We start from the raw sequence: 17,465 nt of genomic DNA on the forward strand, positions 1-17,465 counted from the left end.
TAAAAATAATACGCTATCCACCAAGGTACACTGTCAGGAAGACGGGCAGTCAAGTGGACTTGGCGCTTTTATTTCACTTTTTATTTTGCTACTTATATTTCTTATTTTTGTAGGTATTTTTCTTAAAACTGTGTTGTTTGTTAAGGGATTATAAGTAAGATTTCACTGTAAGGTCTACCTACACCTGTCACGCCCCGATCTGTTTCACCTGTCCTTGTGCTTTTCTCCATCCCCCTCCAGGTGTCGCCCATCTACCCCACTTATCCCCTGGCTATTTACCTGTGTTTTCAGTCTGTCTGTGCCGGTTTGTCTTGTTTTTCAAGTCAACCAGCGGTTTGTCACAGCTCCTGGTTTTCCCCAGTCTCTCTTTTTCTCATTCTCCTGGGTTTGACATTTTCCTGTCCTGACTGAGCCCGCCCACCTGCCTGCCCAGTCTGCCTACCCCTGACACGGCCTGCCGTCCTGTGCCTTTGTCCCTACTCTGGATCACCAACCTATAGCTGCCCTGATCCTGAGCCTGCCTGCAGTCCTGTGCCTTTTTCACTACACTGGATTATCGACCCCTCCCTGCCTTGACCTGTCGTTTTCCTGCCCCTGTTGCTATAATAAACATTGTTACTTCAACCCAGTCTGGGTCTTACCTTTGTGTGTCTTCATGCAATGGGATCTGTTGGATTTAATTTAGCTGTTATCCCTTGTCCTAACAGTTTACATGAATCTTCGTAACTTTCACTTGCTTGACACACTTTGACATACCTTTGTTTGGTTATAGTGGTTTTCACTTTGTGTCCCCATTATCTTGTCATTCTTCGGCACCATTGCAGAGTACAACTGCCTTATTTTGCGCAGAGGGAGGGAGCTACAGTCTCACTTTGTTAATGGTGCCGGAAAGTATTTTTTTCTTTACAAGTAACTTGTTCGCCAATGACAGTGAAGTGAAGAAATTGTCCATATTGACATTTCTCCCCTTGCCAACATAAGGTTCCAGAAGCCTCATCCCCAAATTATCTGACACTCGCTTACCTACTGCCCAATGTGTACATTTTTCCAGTTATTGAAAGCCGTTCAGCATGTACAATTACATACCCTCTCACTGTGCAGTCTACTCCAAATAAGCTAAACCAAGTTTATCATTTTAAAGGGCTAATTGATCATTAGAAAACCCATTTGCAATTAAGTTAGCACAGCTGAAAACTATTGTTCTGATTAAAGAAGCAACAAAACTGGTCTTCTTTAGACTGGTTGAGCATCTAGGGCATCAGAATTTGTGGGTTCGATTACAGGCTCAAAATGGCCAGAACAAATAACTTTCTTCTGAAACTTGTCAGCCTTTTCTTGAACTGAGAAAAAAAGGCTATTCCATGCGAGAAATTGCCAAGAAACTGAAGATCTCGTACAATGCTGGGGACTAGTCCCTTCACAGAACAGCACAAACGGGCTCTAACCAGAATAGAAAGAGGAGAGGGAGGCACCGGTGCACAACTGAGCAAGAGGAAAAGTACATTAGAGTGTCTAGTTTGAGAAACAGACACCTCACAAGTCCTCAACTGGCAGCTTCATTAAGTAGTACCCGCAAAACACCAGTCTCAACGTCAACAGTGAAGAGGTGACTCCGGGATGCTGGCCTTCCAGGCAGAGTTGCAAAGAAAAAGCCATATCTCAGACAGGCCAATAAAGGAAAAATAATTCAGATGGGCAAAAGAACACAGACACTCGACAGGGAAACTCTGCCTAGAAGGCCAGCATCCCGGAGTTGCCTCTTTACTGTTGACGTTGAGAATAGTGTTTGCGGGTACTATTTCATTTCTTAACAAGAATAGACTGACGAGTTTCAGAATAAATTCCTTTGTTTCTGGCCATTTTAGCCTGTAATCGAACCCACAAATGCTGATGCTCCAGATACTCGACTAGGCTAAATAAGGCCAGTTTGTCACGTTCTGACCTTTATTTCCTTTGTTTAGTCATTATTTAGTATGGTCAGGGCGTGAGTTGGGTGGGCAGTCTATGTTTGTTTTTCTATGATTTGGGTATTTCTATGTTTAGGCATAGTATGGTTCTCAATCAGAGGCAGGTGTCATTAGTTGTCTCTGATTGAGAATCATACTTAGGTAGCCTGGGTGTCACTGTGTGTTTGTGGGTGATTGTTCCTGTCTCTGTGTTTTGCACCAGATAGGGCTGTTTTGGGTTTTCACGTTTGTTGTTAGTTTGTTAGTTTGTTCATGTGAAGTGATTTATTAAAACATGAGTCAAAATAACCACGCTGCGCTTTGGTCCGCCTCTCCGTCAATGGAAGAAATACCTTACACAGTTTTATTTCTTCTTTAATTGGAACAGTTTTCAGCTGTGCTACCATAATTCCAAAGGGGTTTCTAATTATCAATTAGCCTCTAAAAAAAAATGAGAAACTTGGATTAACTAACACAACGTGCCATTGGAACACAGGAGTGATGGTTGCTGATTATGGGCCTATGTACGCCTTATAAATCAGCCGTTTCCAGCTACAATAGTCATTTACAACATAAAAAATATCTACACTGTATTTCTGATCAATTTGATGTCATTTAAATGGACAAAGAAAATGTTTTTCTTTCAAAAACAAGGACATTTGTAAGTGACCCCAAACTTTTGAACGGTAGTGTATATTTTATATTTTTTACCAAAGCCTATTCATACATAACATCTGTCTCCATAAGATAACTAATCTAAACTAAAGCAATGTGCTAGAAAGGTTGATTAGAAAGAATGGTCTGAAATTTAATTCAAAAGAAAGTATACAAAATCTTGACAAAACATGCAAAAGGGGCCCAGATTATGCTCTGTATTTCTATTGCACACAGTCTCTATGGCCTATAGCACTAATGTAAAGTTTTGCTCATTAAATAAGCTATGGTTTCCATCAGAAACCTGTGCTCCTCAAGCAAGCCAGCAAGGAAGAAAACTATATTACTCTGTGAGGTTGATCCAACAAGCAATTGTTATCCATCTCCTTCCTTCAACTGCATTCCATTTCGAGTTTTTCAGTAACGCGGGTCCAACGCTGTGCACCAAGTGAGGGGGGTGTTCACTTGGGCTGCGGGTGCCAGCATGCACACCTCGCCTTTATGAGCAGGGGGAAACTGACACCCTCAGAACGCCGAGTCTAATGAGAGATGCCTTCACACAACCACTCGTTGCATTTAATTTTTATATCTCCTACGCAAGTCGCTCGATACTTCTCCCCTCGCCTTAGCTAGGCTAGCTCTACACCTCTGCTTGTTTGGCCTCGCTCTTTCTCGGGCTTCAGATGGTCCCCAGCTGTAATGAACTGTTATGTGCAATTGATTGTGGACAGCTTAGCAATTGACCAGCTTCATTATGGAGTCCCTTCAAAGTGGGATTCCTTGTCTGCCAATACTCGCTAGTTTATTTCAGCTGACCGGTCGATAGTTAACGTATTAAAAGCTTTATTTGTATATTGTTTGCCCCGAATTCCTTTGGCCCATTGCGCCATGGGTTTGCTCTGTGTATCCCTCTCCCGCCATCCACCTCCCTAGTGACCCTAGTGTTTGGTGATGCTGGTCTATAAGCAGGGGCCTGTTTATGGCTTCTATATCCATTTTATACCAAGGCACACATATTCCACACAATACCAAACCAAAGGCTGAAATCAGAACGTATAATACTCTGCTCCCCTGTAGAACCATGGGCGTTAAGGCACCCATACACTCTTCCACTGACACACAGGGTGGCTCTCTGATGAGATATAATTTTGTCATTTAGCACACTTCGCTACAAGATCTATCTCCCCATCAATGCATCAGCACAAGCTTTTTGTCCTTGTCTGGCATTTCCCTCAAGGCTACATTCACACCAGAGGAGTCACACATAGAGGGAGATGGAGGGGAGCATGGCTGCAACATTATAAATTCTCTCTCTCTCTCGCCCCCTCTCAGACTTTGGTGACAGGGGTTCTCAACCTTTCTTTATTTGATTTCTATTTCTCCTTTACCCCACAATGCATGGTATATGGGTTTATCCAGACATACACTACCATTCAAAAGTTTGGGGTCACTTAGAAATGTCCTTGTTTTGGAAAGAAAAGCACATTTTTTGTCTATTAAAATAACATCAAATACAGTGTTAATGTTCTAAATGACTATTGTAGCTGGACGGCTGATTTTCAATGGAATATCTACATAGTGCAGAGGCAACCATCACTCCTCTGTTCCAGTGGCACATTGTTAATCCAAGTTTATAATTTTTTTTAATTTTACCCCTTTTTCGTGGTATCCAATTGCTACTATCTTGTCTCATTGCTACAACTCCCGTACGGGCTCGGGAGAGAATGTCATGCGTCCTCCGATACACAACCCAACCAGCCGTACTGCTTCTTAACACAGCGTGCATCCAACCCGGAAAACAGCCGCACCAATGCGCCCGGCCCGCCACAGGAGTCGCTGGTGCGCGATGAGACAAGGAGATCCCTACCGACCAATCCCTCCCTAACCCGGACGACACTAGGCCAATTGTGCGTCGCCCCACGGACCTCCCGGTCGCGGCCGGTTAAGACAGAGCCTGGGCGCGAACCCAGGGACTCTGATGGCACAGCTGGCGCTGCAGTACAGCGCCCTTGACCACTGCGCCACCCGGGAGGCCTCTTAAAAGGCTGAGTAGAAAACCCTTTTGCAATTATGTTAGCACAGCTGAAAACTGTTGTTCTGATTAAAGAAGCAATACAACTGGCCTTCTTTAGACTAGTTGAGTGGGGGGGGATTAGTAAACTACACTGAGCAGAAACATAAAACGCAACATGTAAAGTGTTGGTCCCATGTTTCAAATCCCAGAAATGTTCCATATGCACTTAAAGGTTATTTCTCTCATATTCTGTGCATAGATTTGTTTACATCCCTGTCTTTGAGCATTTCTTCTTTGCCAAGATAATCCATCCACTTGACATGTGTGGCAAATCAAGAAGCTAATTTTTTACACAGGTGCACCTCATTCTGGGGACAATGAAAGGCCACTTCAAAATGTGCTGTTTTGTCATGATGCCACAGATGTCTCAAGTTTTGAGGTGTGCAATTGGCATGCTGATTGCAGGAATGTCCCCAGAGCTGTTGCCAGATAATTAAATGTTAATTTATATACCATAACTGCCTCCAACGTCATTTTAGAGAATTTGACAGAACTGGCCTTACAACTGCAGACCCCGTGTAACCACACCAGTCCAGCACTTGCACATCACCTGTAGGATTGTCAGAGGGTGCAGGGTGGGGTGCTGAGGAGTATTTATGTCTGTAATAAAGCCCTTTTGTGGGGAAAAACAAATTCTGTTTGGCTGGGCATGGCTCCCCAGTGGGTGGGCCTGGCTTCCAAGTGGGTGGGCCTATTCCTTCCTAGGCCCACTCATGGCTGCACCCCTGCCAAGGCATGTGCAATCCATATATTAGGGCCTAATTAAATTATTTAAACTGGGTGAATTTTAAACTAGTAAATTGTGCAGTCTGTTTTGCTTAATATAAGGATTTTTTTTTATTATTCATACTTGTACTTTTAATTTTGATACTCAAGTATATTTTAGCAATTACATTTACTTTTGATACTTAAGTGTATTTAAAACCAAATACTTTGACCCAAGTAGTGGTTTACTGGGTGACTTTCACTTTTTCTTGAGTCATTATCTATTAAGGTATCTTTACTTTTACTCAACTATGACAATTGGGTACTTTTTCCACCACTGATTGTTTTAAGAGAGTCTTACCAAGGATCATTTAGCTATATTATGTTTTATTTTAGTAACCCTTGAAGTATAAAACTTTTTTTTTTAGAATTTAATATACTATTCTCCGTCTTAAATTGTATTGTTTCTTTACATATTAGGGTACCTCAGGATTGATTAGCAAAGCTGTTTGAATTGTTTGGAAGAAGTTTATTGGTAACTTAGGGGGATTCATTTGTATGCATTTTTTCATGGATTACTGAGTCAAGCGCGCCAAGTAAACTGACATTTTTTGGGAAATAAAGAAGGACTTTATCGAACAAAAGGACAATTTGTCATGTAGCTGGGACCCTTGTGATTTCAACCAGATCTTCAAAGGTAAATTATTTATTTTATCTCTATTCCTGACTTTTGTGACGCCTCTGCTTGGTTGGAAATGTATGTAATGCTTTTGTGTGCGGGGCGCTGTCCTCAGATAATCGCATGGTGTGCTTTCGCCGTAAAGCCTTTTAAAAATCTGACAAAGCGGCTGGATTAACAAGAAGTTAAGCTTTCAAATTATGTATTACACTTATATTTTCATGAATGTTTAATATTACGATTTTTGTCATTTGAATTTCTCGCTCTGCAATTTCACCGGATGTTGGCCAGGTGGGACAGTAGTGTCCCACTGACGCCAAAGAGGCTAATCTTCCTTGCTCAAAGGCAGAATGGCAGATTTTAAAATTTTGCCAGTTTAGGGATTCAAACCAGCGACCTTTCAGTTATTGACCCAATGCTCTTAACCGCTAGGCTACCTGCCACCAGTGAAGCATGAGTACAATACAATGCAAAGTATTATACAAACTAATACAATACTGAAGTATGCTTGTTGCAAAACAGAAAAACATGCTGGTGACACTTTCATGGTTGCCATTCACGCCATTTAAAAATAACACTTTTTACATGTTGTTTGTTGAAAATATCCCCTCAAATTCTGCAGCGAAATCATAGCCTACAGTGAAGCATGACCCGTTAATGTTTGTACCAAGTGGCTTCCGGGGAGCTAAGCATTTCACTTGTTTGCCCTTTAACATTTCACATGTTTGCCAGTTACCCTACAGGGAGCTCAAAAAGTTGCTTTGCCGAGATAGGCGGATATCTCTCAAATGATCTCTTTCCCGTCCGTCTCATCTATTTTCCCTAGGTCACTCTTTACTCTACTAAGAGCTACGGGTAACAGTGGAATTACTTATGTAATTACACTCACAACCTACTTAAGCACATTCAATGATGGGAACTTTTTGGGGGTCATTTTAGGGATAGCATATAATAATGATAATACTACCAAAAACCTAATATGAGAAGACCAGGCCTTTCCACTTTTGTTCTTTATTGCTCCGCTATTGTTCCTCAAGTAAAAACCCATATTTTTTTTTACCCTTTAGTGTGTGTACTTTACTGTATTAATTAACACATGGGATATAACTTTTCAACAGAAAGTTTTTTTTAAATCACTGAAGGGCGTCTTTATTTAATGCTTTAATGTCCCAAATTGCTCCCTATTATGTAGGGGATAGGTTGACCTTTTGGGATGCAGACATTTTCTCCCGGTTGCGGTGGCTCAGATCAGCTCATCATTGGACAGGAAAACAAAGGATACACATACACAGAGCCACCAGATCTTATAAAGATATATTACTCTTCTGCCATATAGTCTCTAATTCCACATTTAATAAAGCAATATCACATTACAGTTGCTTTTCCTCTCATGAAAATATAAGGCTCCAGTTTTCACAGGTTCTTTTATATAAGTCTGCAGCGATAGAGCATGTGATTCATCTGTAAATAGATACAAGGATACAATTATTATTATTAGGGGTGGCAGGTAGCCTAGTGGTTAGAGCGTTGGGCCAGCAACCAAAAGGTTGCTAGATCGAATCTCTGTGCTCTCAAGGTCATTCTGCCCCTGAACCTACTCGTTTGGTCAGGCACCGTGTTATGCGGTGGAGCGCACGGTGTCTCCAGTACGCATTCTTAGGGTGAGGATCCAGCCAGGACGGATGGTGCCAGCCCTGCTCTCCAGACCTCCAGTGCCTCCAGACCTCCAGCACCTCCAGTGCGTCTCCTCGGGCCAGGATATCCTGCGCCGGCTCTAAGCTCTAAGTTCGCCAGTAGAACCCAGTGCGGCCTGTTCCAGCTCCCCGCACATTCTGGGCTAGACTGGGCATTCAGCCTGGAAGAGTGGTGCCAAGGCTATGCACCAGATCTCCAGTGCTCCCCCACAGCCCGGTCTTTCCTGAGCCTCCTCCACGGACCAGGCCTCCAGTAGTTCTCCCAATTCTGGTGAGTCCTGTGCCTGCGCCCTGTCCGGAGCTGCCAGAGTCGCCCTCCTGTCCGGAGCTGCCAGAGTCGCCCTCCTGTCCGGAGCTGCCAGAGTCGCCCTCCTGTCCGGAGCTGCCAGAGTCGCCCTCCTGTCCGGGGCCCGCTGCGAGGGTCCCCAGTCCGGGGTCGGCAGCGAGGGTCCCCACTCCAGAGGCGCCACCTAAGTGGGCCAAGCCTAAGGTGGAGCGGGGTCCACGTTCCGCATCAGAGCCGCCACCGCGGATGGACGCCCACCCAGACCCTCCCCTAGAGGTGTAGGTTTTGCGGCCGGAGTCCGCACCTTTGGGGGGGGGGGGGGTACTACTGTCACGCCCTGACCTTAGAGATCCTTTTATGTCTCTATTTTGGTTTGGTCAGGGCGTGAGTTGGGGTGGGCATTCTATGTTGTGTGTTCTATGTTTTCTTTTTCTATTTGCTTGGCCGGGTGTGGTTCTCAATCAGAGGCAGCTATTGTTGTCTCTGATTGAGAACCATACTTAGGTAGCCTTTTCCCACCTGTGTTTTGGGGGTAGTTATTTTCTGTTTTGTGTGTCTGCACCAGATAGAACTGTTTTGTTTGTTCTGCTTTGTTGTTTTTTGTTCTAGTGTTCAGTTCTATTCGAAAATCATGAACGCGTACAACGCTGCACCTTGGTCCAGTATGGCTGGTGGCATTGTCATGCTGGAGGGTCATGTCAGGATGAGCCTGCAGGAAGGGTACCACATGAGAGAGGAGGATGTCTTCCCTGTAACGTACCGCATTGAGATTGCCTGCAATGACAACAAGCTCAATCCGATGATGCTGTGACACACCACCCCAGACCATGACGGACCATCCAAATCGATCCCACTCCAGAGTACAGCCCTCAGTGTAACGCTGATTCCTTCGACGATAAACGCGAATCCGACCATCAACCCTGTGGGACAAAACCGCGACTCGTCAGTGAAGAGACCTTTTTGCCAGTCCTGTCCGGTCCAGCGATGGGGGATTTGTGCCCATAGGCGACGTTGTTGCCGGTGATGTCTGCTGAGGTCCTGCTTTACAACAGGCCTCCAAGCCCTCAGTCCAGCCTCTCTCAGCCTATTGCGGACAGTCTGAGCACTGATGGAGGGATTGTTGTAGTCCTGGTGTAACTCGGGCAGTTGTTGTTGCCATCCTGTACCTGTCCCGCAGGTGTGATGTTCGGATGTACCGATCCTGTGCAGGTGTTGTTACAGATGGTCGGTCTGCCACTGCGAGGACGATCAGCTGTCAGTCCTGTCTCCCTGTAGCTCTGTCTTAGGCGTCTCACAGTACAGACATTGCCATTTATTGCCCTAGCCACATCTACAGTCCTCATGCCTTTTTGGCACGTTCACGCAGATGAGCAGGGACCCTGGGCATCTTTCTTTTGGTGTTTTTCAGAGTCATTAGAAAGGCCTCTTTAGATTCCTAAGTATTCATAACTGTGGCCATAATTGCCTACTGTCTGTAAGCTGTTGGTGTCTTAGCCACCGTTCCACAGGTGCCTGTTCATTAATTGTTTATGGTTCATTGAACAAGCATAGGAAACAGTGTTTAAACCCTATACAATGAAGATCTGTTTAGTTATTTGGATTTTTACGAATTATCTTTGAAAGACAGGGTCCTGAAAAAGGGACATTTATTTTTTTGCTGAGTTTACATATACTTGCTATCTACAGTATATGCCTGCTTTGGTGGGTATATTCTATAGCTTCCCTGCTTCTCAGTGTTTGATAGCAAGAAACTAAAAAAATATATACATATACAGGCAATAACTTGTTCAACTACAAAACATTGTCTATTTATTGAGGCTACCAGACAGCCCTTTTGTCTAAAACACATTTTGAAAATGTAATAATGTGTTTTACAAAATACAAATGCAATCTTCATAAGTAAATTATAAATTTCAAGCAATTATGACACACCAAAAGATCAGTAGGCCTATGCTAGTAATAGTAGCTTTATGCCCCCTTGCTGGTGAGCTTACAAAGTACAAGGTTCATATCTAGATCATCAGATCATTTTTGGAGCTACATTTATGGCAATCCTCTCTCCGTGCAATTTAATGTTTGCGCTGCACCCGATCCTATAGCTGTACAGAAAAATCTGCAATCTGTTTGCTAGCTCAGTGGTTTTAAACTGTTTGACCGGGCGACCCTCAAAACGGAGAAGTTTAAAGCTTGCAACCCCCTAGCACACACATGCACGCGCACACTGGGCAAAAAAGCACGCACAATCGCTGTGTAAAAACAAGATACAGAAATAAACTGCATTTTACACCTGCATTTTGATCTGAAAGTTATTCATGTTAGCAGTCAATATCAACTAGGGATATCATGTGACATTGTCACTTCTCTGGAGTCCAGAGCAAGCAGGATCATTTGGCCTACCTCAGCATAGGGTGTTAACCCATAAAATTACTAATAAATTGAAGGTTTAAACAAATATGTCCAAACAATAGAAAATTCCATCAGAAAAACACACCCCATGTCTCTACCATATATCGTTAAAATGTTGCAGATTATTTACTGAGAATTTAGCATGTTTAGAGTGAATGGAATGTCATCACAGGCATGATCAAAAAGTGGTCACTGCTCAATAGAACTCTGTGGCGCTGCTCCGCGGCAGTACGGCGCTAACTTCGAACTTCAGTTGACAAGCTAACTAGTGGCTGCAGGTTTGTGAGTGTAAACATTGGCTTTTTCTACACTAAACAATAAAATGCCACTCTAAACTGTCACACAACACGATGCCACAGATGTCTCAAGTTTTGAGGGAGCATGCAATTGGCATGCTGACTGCAGGAATGTCCACCAGAGGTGTTGAAAGAGAATTTCATGTTAATTCCTCTAAAATAAGCTTCCTCCAATGTCGTTTTTGAGAATTTGGCAGTACTTCCAACTGGCCTAGCAAACACAGACCACGTGAATGGCGTCATTTGGGTGAGCGGTTTGGTGATGGCAACATTGTTAACAGAGTGCCCCATGGTGGCGGTGGTGTTATGTTGTGGGCAGGCATAAGCTACGGACAAGAACACAATTGCATTTTATCAATGGCAATTTGAATGCACAGAGATACCGTGATGAGATCCTGAGGTCCATTGTGAGGCCCATTTTTTGGGTATCTGGTATCTGTTACCAACAGATGCATATCTGTATTCCCAATTCATGTGAAATTCATAGATTAGGGCCTAATTTATTTATTTCATTTGACTGATTTCCTTATATGAGCTGTAACTCAATAAACATTTTTAAATTGTCGCATGTAGTTGTAGCTTTTTCAATCAAGGAATGTAATATACTCTGGCAGATGGATGTGAAGATAAAATATCTATGCTGTAAGTATTACACATGTGTGCTCATGTAACCGCTGATTAGAATAACATACTACATATGATAGACACTGAGTGTACCAAACATTAAGAAAACCTGCTCTTTTCATGACATAGACTGATCAAGTGAATAATTAATATTAAATAAATACGTTTATATTTTTGTTCAGTATAAATTAAATCCGCTGATTACAAAACTAAATAGGGGCTAAATAAATATTTATTTACAAAGCTAACAGACTGAATTTCATTATTCACCCTCCACAAAGACAATCTGTTTCTGTTTTCATTGTGTATTTCTGAGTCTTTCCCTTTAAATCGCCATAGAAACAGCCCCTCTCAACTTAGATTGAACGCCAATATAGGCAATGAAAGCATTTGATTTGATCAGGATGTAATAATGACAAAGGTTTCAAGTTGATTTTGATTGGTCCAACCAGCAGAAACACCTCCAAATGGTACCACCTTAGAACACCAAATAGTCTAAACCAGCAACAGACACAGTAAATTAACATTGTCAAGTACAAGTCTATTAAGTGTATAAATAATCTAATGATTAACTTTATGTAATTTATAAAGAAAAGAAAATGTTGACAAATTTCATAGCACCCTCTTGAAATGCCCTGTTTTTCTTTACCCTGTATAGAAGTGAGTGAACGCCCTACAACCTTTATGCAGCAATCGGATGAAAAGCATGATCTGCCTTTTTCTTCCCCACAAGTACTGTAATTAATATGCCAGAATATGTTACATCTTCATCCCTCAAGTATTGAAGGTCGTGAGATGTTTCAGCTATCTTTACACATATAGCCAATACCACCACAGAGGAATATAATTATAACCTACCAAAACTAAGCCAAACTGAAATAGACCATATAGTAAGTGACAACATACCAGAGGGCAGGGGAGTGTGATTGTTATTAATAACTCCTCTGCACTTGACACGATTAAAATAAAACAACTAATGTTCATCGTATCAAATGAATCACAGGGCAGAAGGACAACATTTGTAGAGATGGATTTTACAGTCAGAAAAGGGGGAGAGATTAATTGGGATTCTATTTGTCACATGCTGCTATGAGACACATGGTAAGAGAGAACCAATGTAGGTTTCAGTTAGGCCAATCAATGAGTAGGCCACATTAAAGAGAAGCAAAGATGTGATCTTCCTGTCTGGGTTGGCACCCCCCCTTGGGTTGTGCCGTGGCGGAGATCTTTGTGGGCTATACTCGGCCTTGTCTCAGGATGGTAAGTTGGTGGTTGAAGACATCCCTCTAGTGGTATGGGGGCTGTGCTTTGGCAAAGTGGGTGGGGTTATATCCTTCCTGTTTGGCCCTGTCCGCGGGTGTCATCGGATGGGGCCACAGTGTCTCCTGACCCCTCCTGTCTCAGCCTCCAGTATTAATGCTGCAGTAGATTATGTGTTGGGGGCTAGGGTCAGTTTGTTATATCTGGAGTACTTCTCCTGTCCTATCCGGTGTCCTGTGTGAATTTAAGTATGCTCTCTCTAATTCTCTCTTTCGCTCTCTCTCTCTCGGAGGACCTGAGCCCTAGAGACCATGCCTCAGGACTACCTGGCATGATGACTCCTTGCTGTCCCCAGTCCACCTGGCTGTGCTGCTGCTCCAGTTGCAACTGTTCTGCCTGTGATTATTATTATTTGACCATGCTGGTCATTTATGAACATTTGAACATCTTGGCCATGTTCTGTTATAATCTCCACCCGGCACAGCCAGAAGAGGAATAGCCACCCCACATAGCCTGGTTCCTCTCTAGGTTTCTTCCTAGGTTTTGGCCTTTCTAGGGAGTTTTCCCTAGCCACTGTGCTTCTACACCTGCATTGCTTGCTGTTTGGGGTTTTAGGCTGGGTTTCTGTACAGCACTTTGAGATATCAGCTGATGTACGAAGGGCTATATAAATACATTTGATTTGATTTGATTTGGAACCATTTGGAAAAGATTTACTAAATGTATTGCAAGAGAGCTATTGGAGATTAATACTGGGGCTTCAGTGTCGAGACAACCTCATACAGTAGCACCCTTATTGGAGGCAGGAAGAAAGTTGCTTTACTAAATGTCGGAACAGAGACTAAAGTAGTCATGTAAGAGACGGTGGCTAAAGCAGTCATTCAAATCAGGGTGAAATATTAATTTAAATTTTGAATAAATGTTCATGCTGAATAACTTTATAATCTCACATACACACAATGCCTACTAAGGTTGAATATCTGTACATGCACTCACTTTTTCCTTTGAGATTAATTAAACTACTTTATATGACTAATGGGAATATGTGATGTTGGTAGAAATATGTATCTCTGTTAGATGTATAAAATTGAGATGAGTTATTGATACAGCTTGATAGTTTGAAATAATGTGGTGATATAACTATCATAGTCTGAGTTTCCTGGATCTGGGTATGAATTTCAATATTCATGAGCAGTCTGTTCTTGTACAAACTGTTCAGAAGACTGAACGAGTAACTTTGGGAGGAAGGCTGTCAAAACACTATCATGTCAAGATGAAATGGAGGAAAGATATCTATTCAATTCTGACATTTCATTAATGATTTATTTTCCCATGAATAAATATTAATAGATACAATTAATCAGTTAAATCATTGATGTGAACCAATCTCAAAGGGGAAGTTCTACTTTTCAGCTCTGTGCGCATTCTGATTCAAATTTTATGATATTTCCTACAAATTAATATTCAGATGAGTGTCATTATTTGCAGACCTGCACAATTTCAAATAGTTTTCCATGCACCTTCTTTCCTCATCTTGAAAAAATAATTTGATTACAGAATTATTTTATCTCAGCATTATTCGTTTTTTGGATAAGAAACAAATCTTACCGAGACAACCGACTCATTCCATCAACAAGAAAAATATCCTTATGCTTGACATTGGTTGCATAGATGAGCATGTGCCAAATGAGTTATCCCCCCACCCCCAAATAACACTAATAGGGAAATCATTAAATACTCCTCATTTGACCTTTCAAAATGCTGGCTCCAAATTCCTTTGGCTAAATCCCCAACTTATTGACTTGGCAGCTTCCGTTGCTCTTAAAGGGCACGCCTGCCCAGGACCCCCACATCCGGCTTCTTCACCTGCGGGATCGTCTGAGACCAGCCACCCGGACAGCTGATGAAACGGGGGGTTTGCACAACTGAAGAATTTCTGCACAAGCTGTCAGAAACCATCTCAGGGAAGCTCATATGCTCTTTGTCCTCACCAGGGTCTTAACCTGACTACAGTTTGGCGTCGTAACTCACTACAGTGGGCAAATGCTCACCTTCGATGGCCACTAGCATGCTGGAAAAGTGTGCTCTTCACGGACGAATCACGGTTTCAACTGTACCGGGCAGATGGCAGACATAGTTTATGACGTTGTGAAGGCAGGCAGTTTGCTGACGTCAACTTTGTCAACAATGTGCCCCATGGTGGTGGTGGGTTTATGGTATGGGCAGGCATAAGCTATGGACAACGAACACAATTGCATTTTATCGATGGCAATTTGAATGCACAGAGATACAATGACGAGATCCTGAGGCCCATTGTTGTGCCATTCATCCACCGCCATCAAGTTTCAAGTTTTAATGTCATATGCACAAGTACAGTGAAAGGCATTTCCTGCAAATTCAAAACCGAACAATGCAATAATCAATAATAAAGTAATACTAGAAAATTAAGAAATGAAGAAATATGAAGAACACAATAAGTAAGTAAGTAAGCATACTTTATACAGGTGTCACGTTCTGACCTTTATTCCTTTGTTTTGTCTTTATTCAGTATGGTCAGGGCGTAAGTTGGGGTGGGCAGTCTATGTTAGTTTTTCTATATTTTCTATTTCTGTGTTTGGCCTGATATGGTTCTCAATCAGAGGCAGCTGTCTATCGTTGTCCCTGATTGAGAACCATACTTAGGTAGCCTGTTTTCCTTTGTGTTTTGTGGGTGGTTATTTTCAGTCTTTGTGTGTCTGCACCAGATAGAACTGTTTTGGTTGTCACTTTGTTGTTTTGTATTTTTGAAGTGTTCAGTTGTTTATTAAAAAGATGAACACTAACCTTTGGTCCTCTCTTTCTTCCACCCAAGACAGCTGTTACAACAGGGTCAGTTCCAATACCATATTTACAATGTGCAGGGTTACTGGAGTGATTGGAGGTCGATAATAGGGGTAAGGTGACTAGGCAACAGGATATAAGATAAACAGAGTAGTAGCGGCTTGTATGTGAGTGGGTGTGCGTGTGTGTAGAGCCGGTATAAATGCATGTGCATTTTATGTGCGTGTGAGCAGATGATGGAGTGAGTGAGTGTGTGTAAGGCCCTGCGAGTGTGCATAAAAATAAAAGGTCAATAAAGATAGTCGGCGTAGCTATTTATCTTGCTTAGGGATAGAAGCTGTTAAAGAGCCTGTTGGTGCCAGACTTGATGCACCAGTACCGCTTGCCGTGCAGTAGCAGAGAGAATAGTCTATGGCTTGGGTGGTTGGAGTCTTTGACGATTTCTCGGGCCTTCCTACCACACCGCTTGATATAGATGGCAGGGAGCTCGGCCTCAGTGATGTACTGGACTTGCCACACCAACCTCTGTAGCGCCATGCGATTGAGGGCGGTGCTATTGCCATACCAGGCAGTGATGCCTGGTAGACAAAATGTTAATGGTTCAGCTGTTGAACTTTTTGAGGATTTGAGGGCCCATGACAAACTTTTTCAACCGTCTTCGCGACTGTGTGTGTGTTTGGACCAATTTAATAAGGCTAGGCGTCCCGCTAACGGGACAAATTCCGTTGAAACTGGAGGGTACGCATTTCAAATAAATAATCAAACATTATGGATATTAAACATTTAGGTACATAAAAGTGTCTTATATTGGTTAAAAGCTTAAATTCTTCTTAATCTAACTGCACTGTCAAATTTACAGTAGGCTAAACAGCAAAAGTATGCCATGTAATTGTTTGAGGACTGCACCCCACATCAAAATATTTTTCCACCAGCACAGGTTTCATAAATTCACAAATAGCAATTAAATATTTACTTACTTTTTGAAAATCTTCCTCTGATTTGTCATCCAAAGGGTCCCAGCTATAACATGTAGTGTAATTTTGTTAAATAGAATCCTTCTTTATATCTCAAGAAGTCTGTTTAGTTGGCGCCATCGATTTGAGTAATCCACTCGTTCAACATGTCAAGATAGGAATCCGAAGATTTACCCCTAAACTTCGTTTCAACACGTCAAAATACGGTTATTTTGTATCCTCAGATACCCTAAAATGTAATTAAACTAGAATATTTAAAATACGGAAAGAATTATGTTCAATAGGAAATCGATATTAGCAGGTGAGCGTCCACAAGTCTGTGTCCCTGTAGTAAAAATGATATTTCTTACTTGTTTTGGAAGAAACAAGCCTGAAACCTTGATCAAAGGCTACTCACACCCAGTGGAAGCCATAGGAATTGCATACTGGGAGCTAGATTTCATTATTTCCCTATACGTTCCATTGAAAGAGCACGGGCTCTCAAAAAAACTACATTCTGGTTGGTTTTTCTTTGAAATTTCTCCTACCATATCTATTGTGTTAGAATCTCCAACATTTAAAAAAAACATTTCTACAAACTTCAGAGTGTTTTCTTTCCAATGGTACCAATTATATGCATATCCTGGCTTCACGGCCTGAGCAGTCAGGTGGAAATATAGAAAAATAGACCCTAGCCTGAAGAAGATTTAAGTCTTTAGTGATTTGGATACTGAGGAACTTGAAGCTCCCCAGCTCATGTTTCAGCATGACAATGCGTGTCCCCATGTCGCAAGGATCTGTACACAATTCCTGGAAGCTGAAAATGTCCCAGTTCTTCCATGGCCTGCATAAGCACCCGCCATCAAATTGTATTTCTCATATGCGCTGAATACAACAGGTGTAGACCTTAGTGTGAAACGCTTACTTACAAGACCTTACCAGCAATGCAGTGTCACCCATTGAGCATGTTTGGGGTGTGCACATAACCTGAAGAGAAGTTGAACAACATTCCACAGGCCACAATCCACAGCCTCATCAACTCTGCAAAGGAGATGTGTTGCGCTGCAT

This window comes from Oncorhynchus mykiss, chromosome 7 (genome assembly GCF_013265735.2).
Source record: "Oncorhynchus mykiss isolate Arlee chromosome 7, USDA_OmykA_1.1, whole genome shotgun sequence".
Taxonomy (NCBI): Eukaryota; Metazoa; Chordata; class Actinopteri; order Salmoniformes; family Salmonidae; genus Oncorhynchus; species Oncorhynchus mykiss.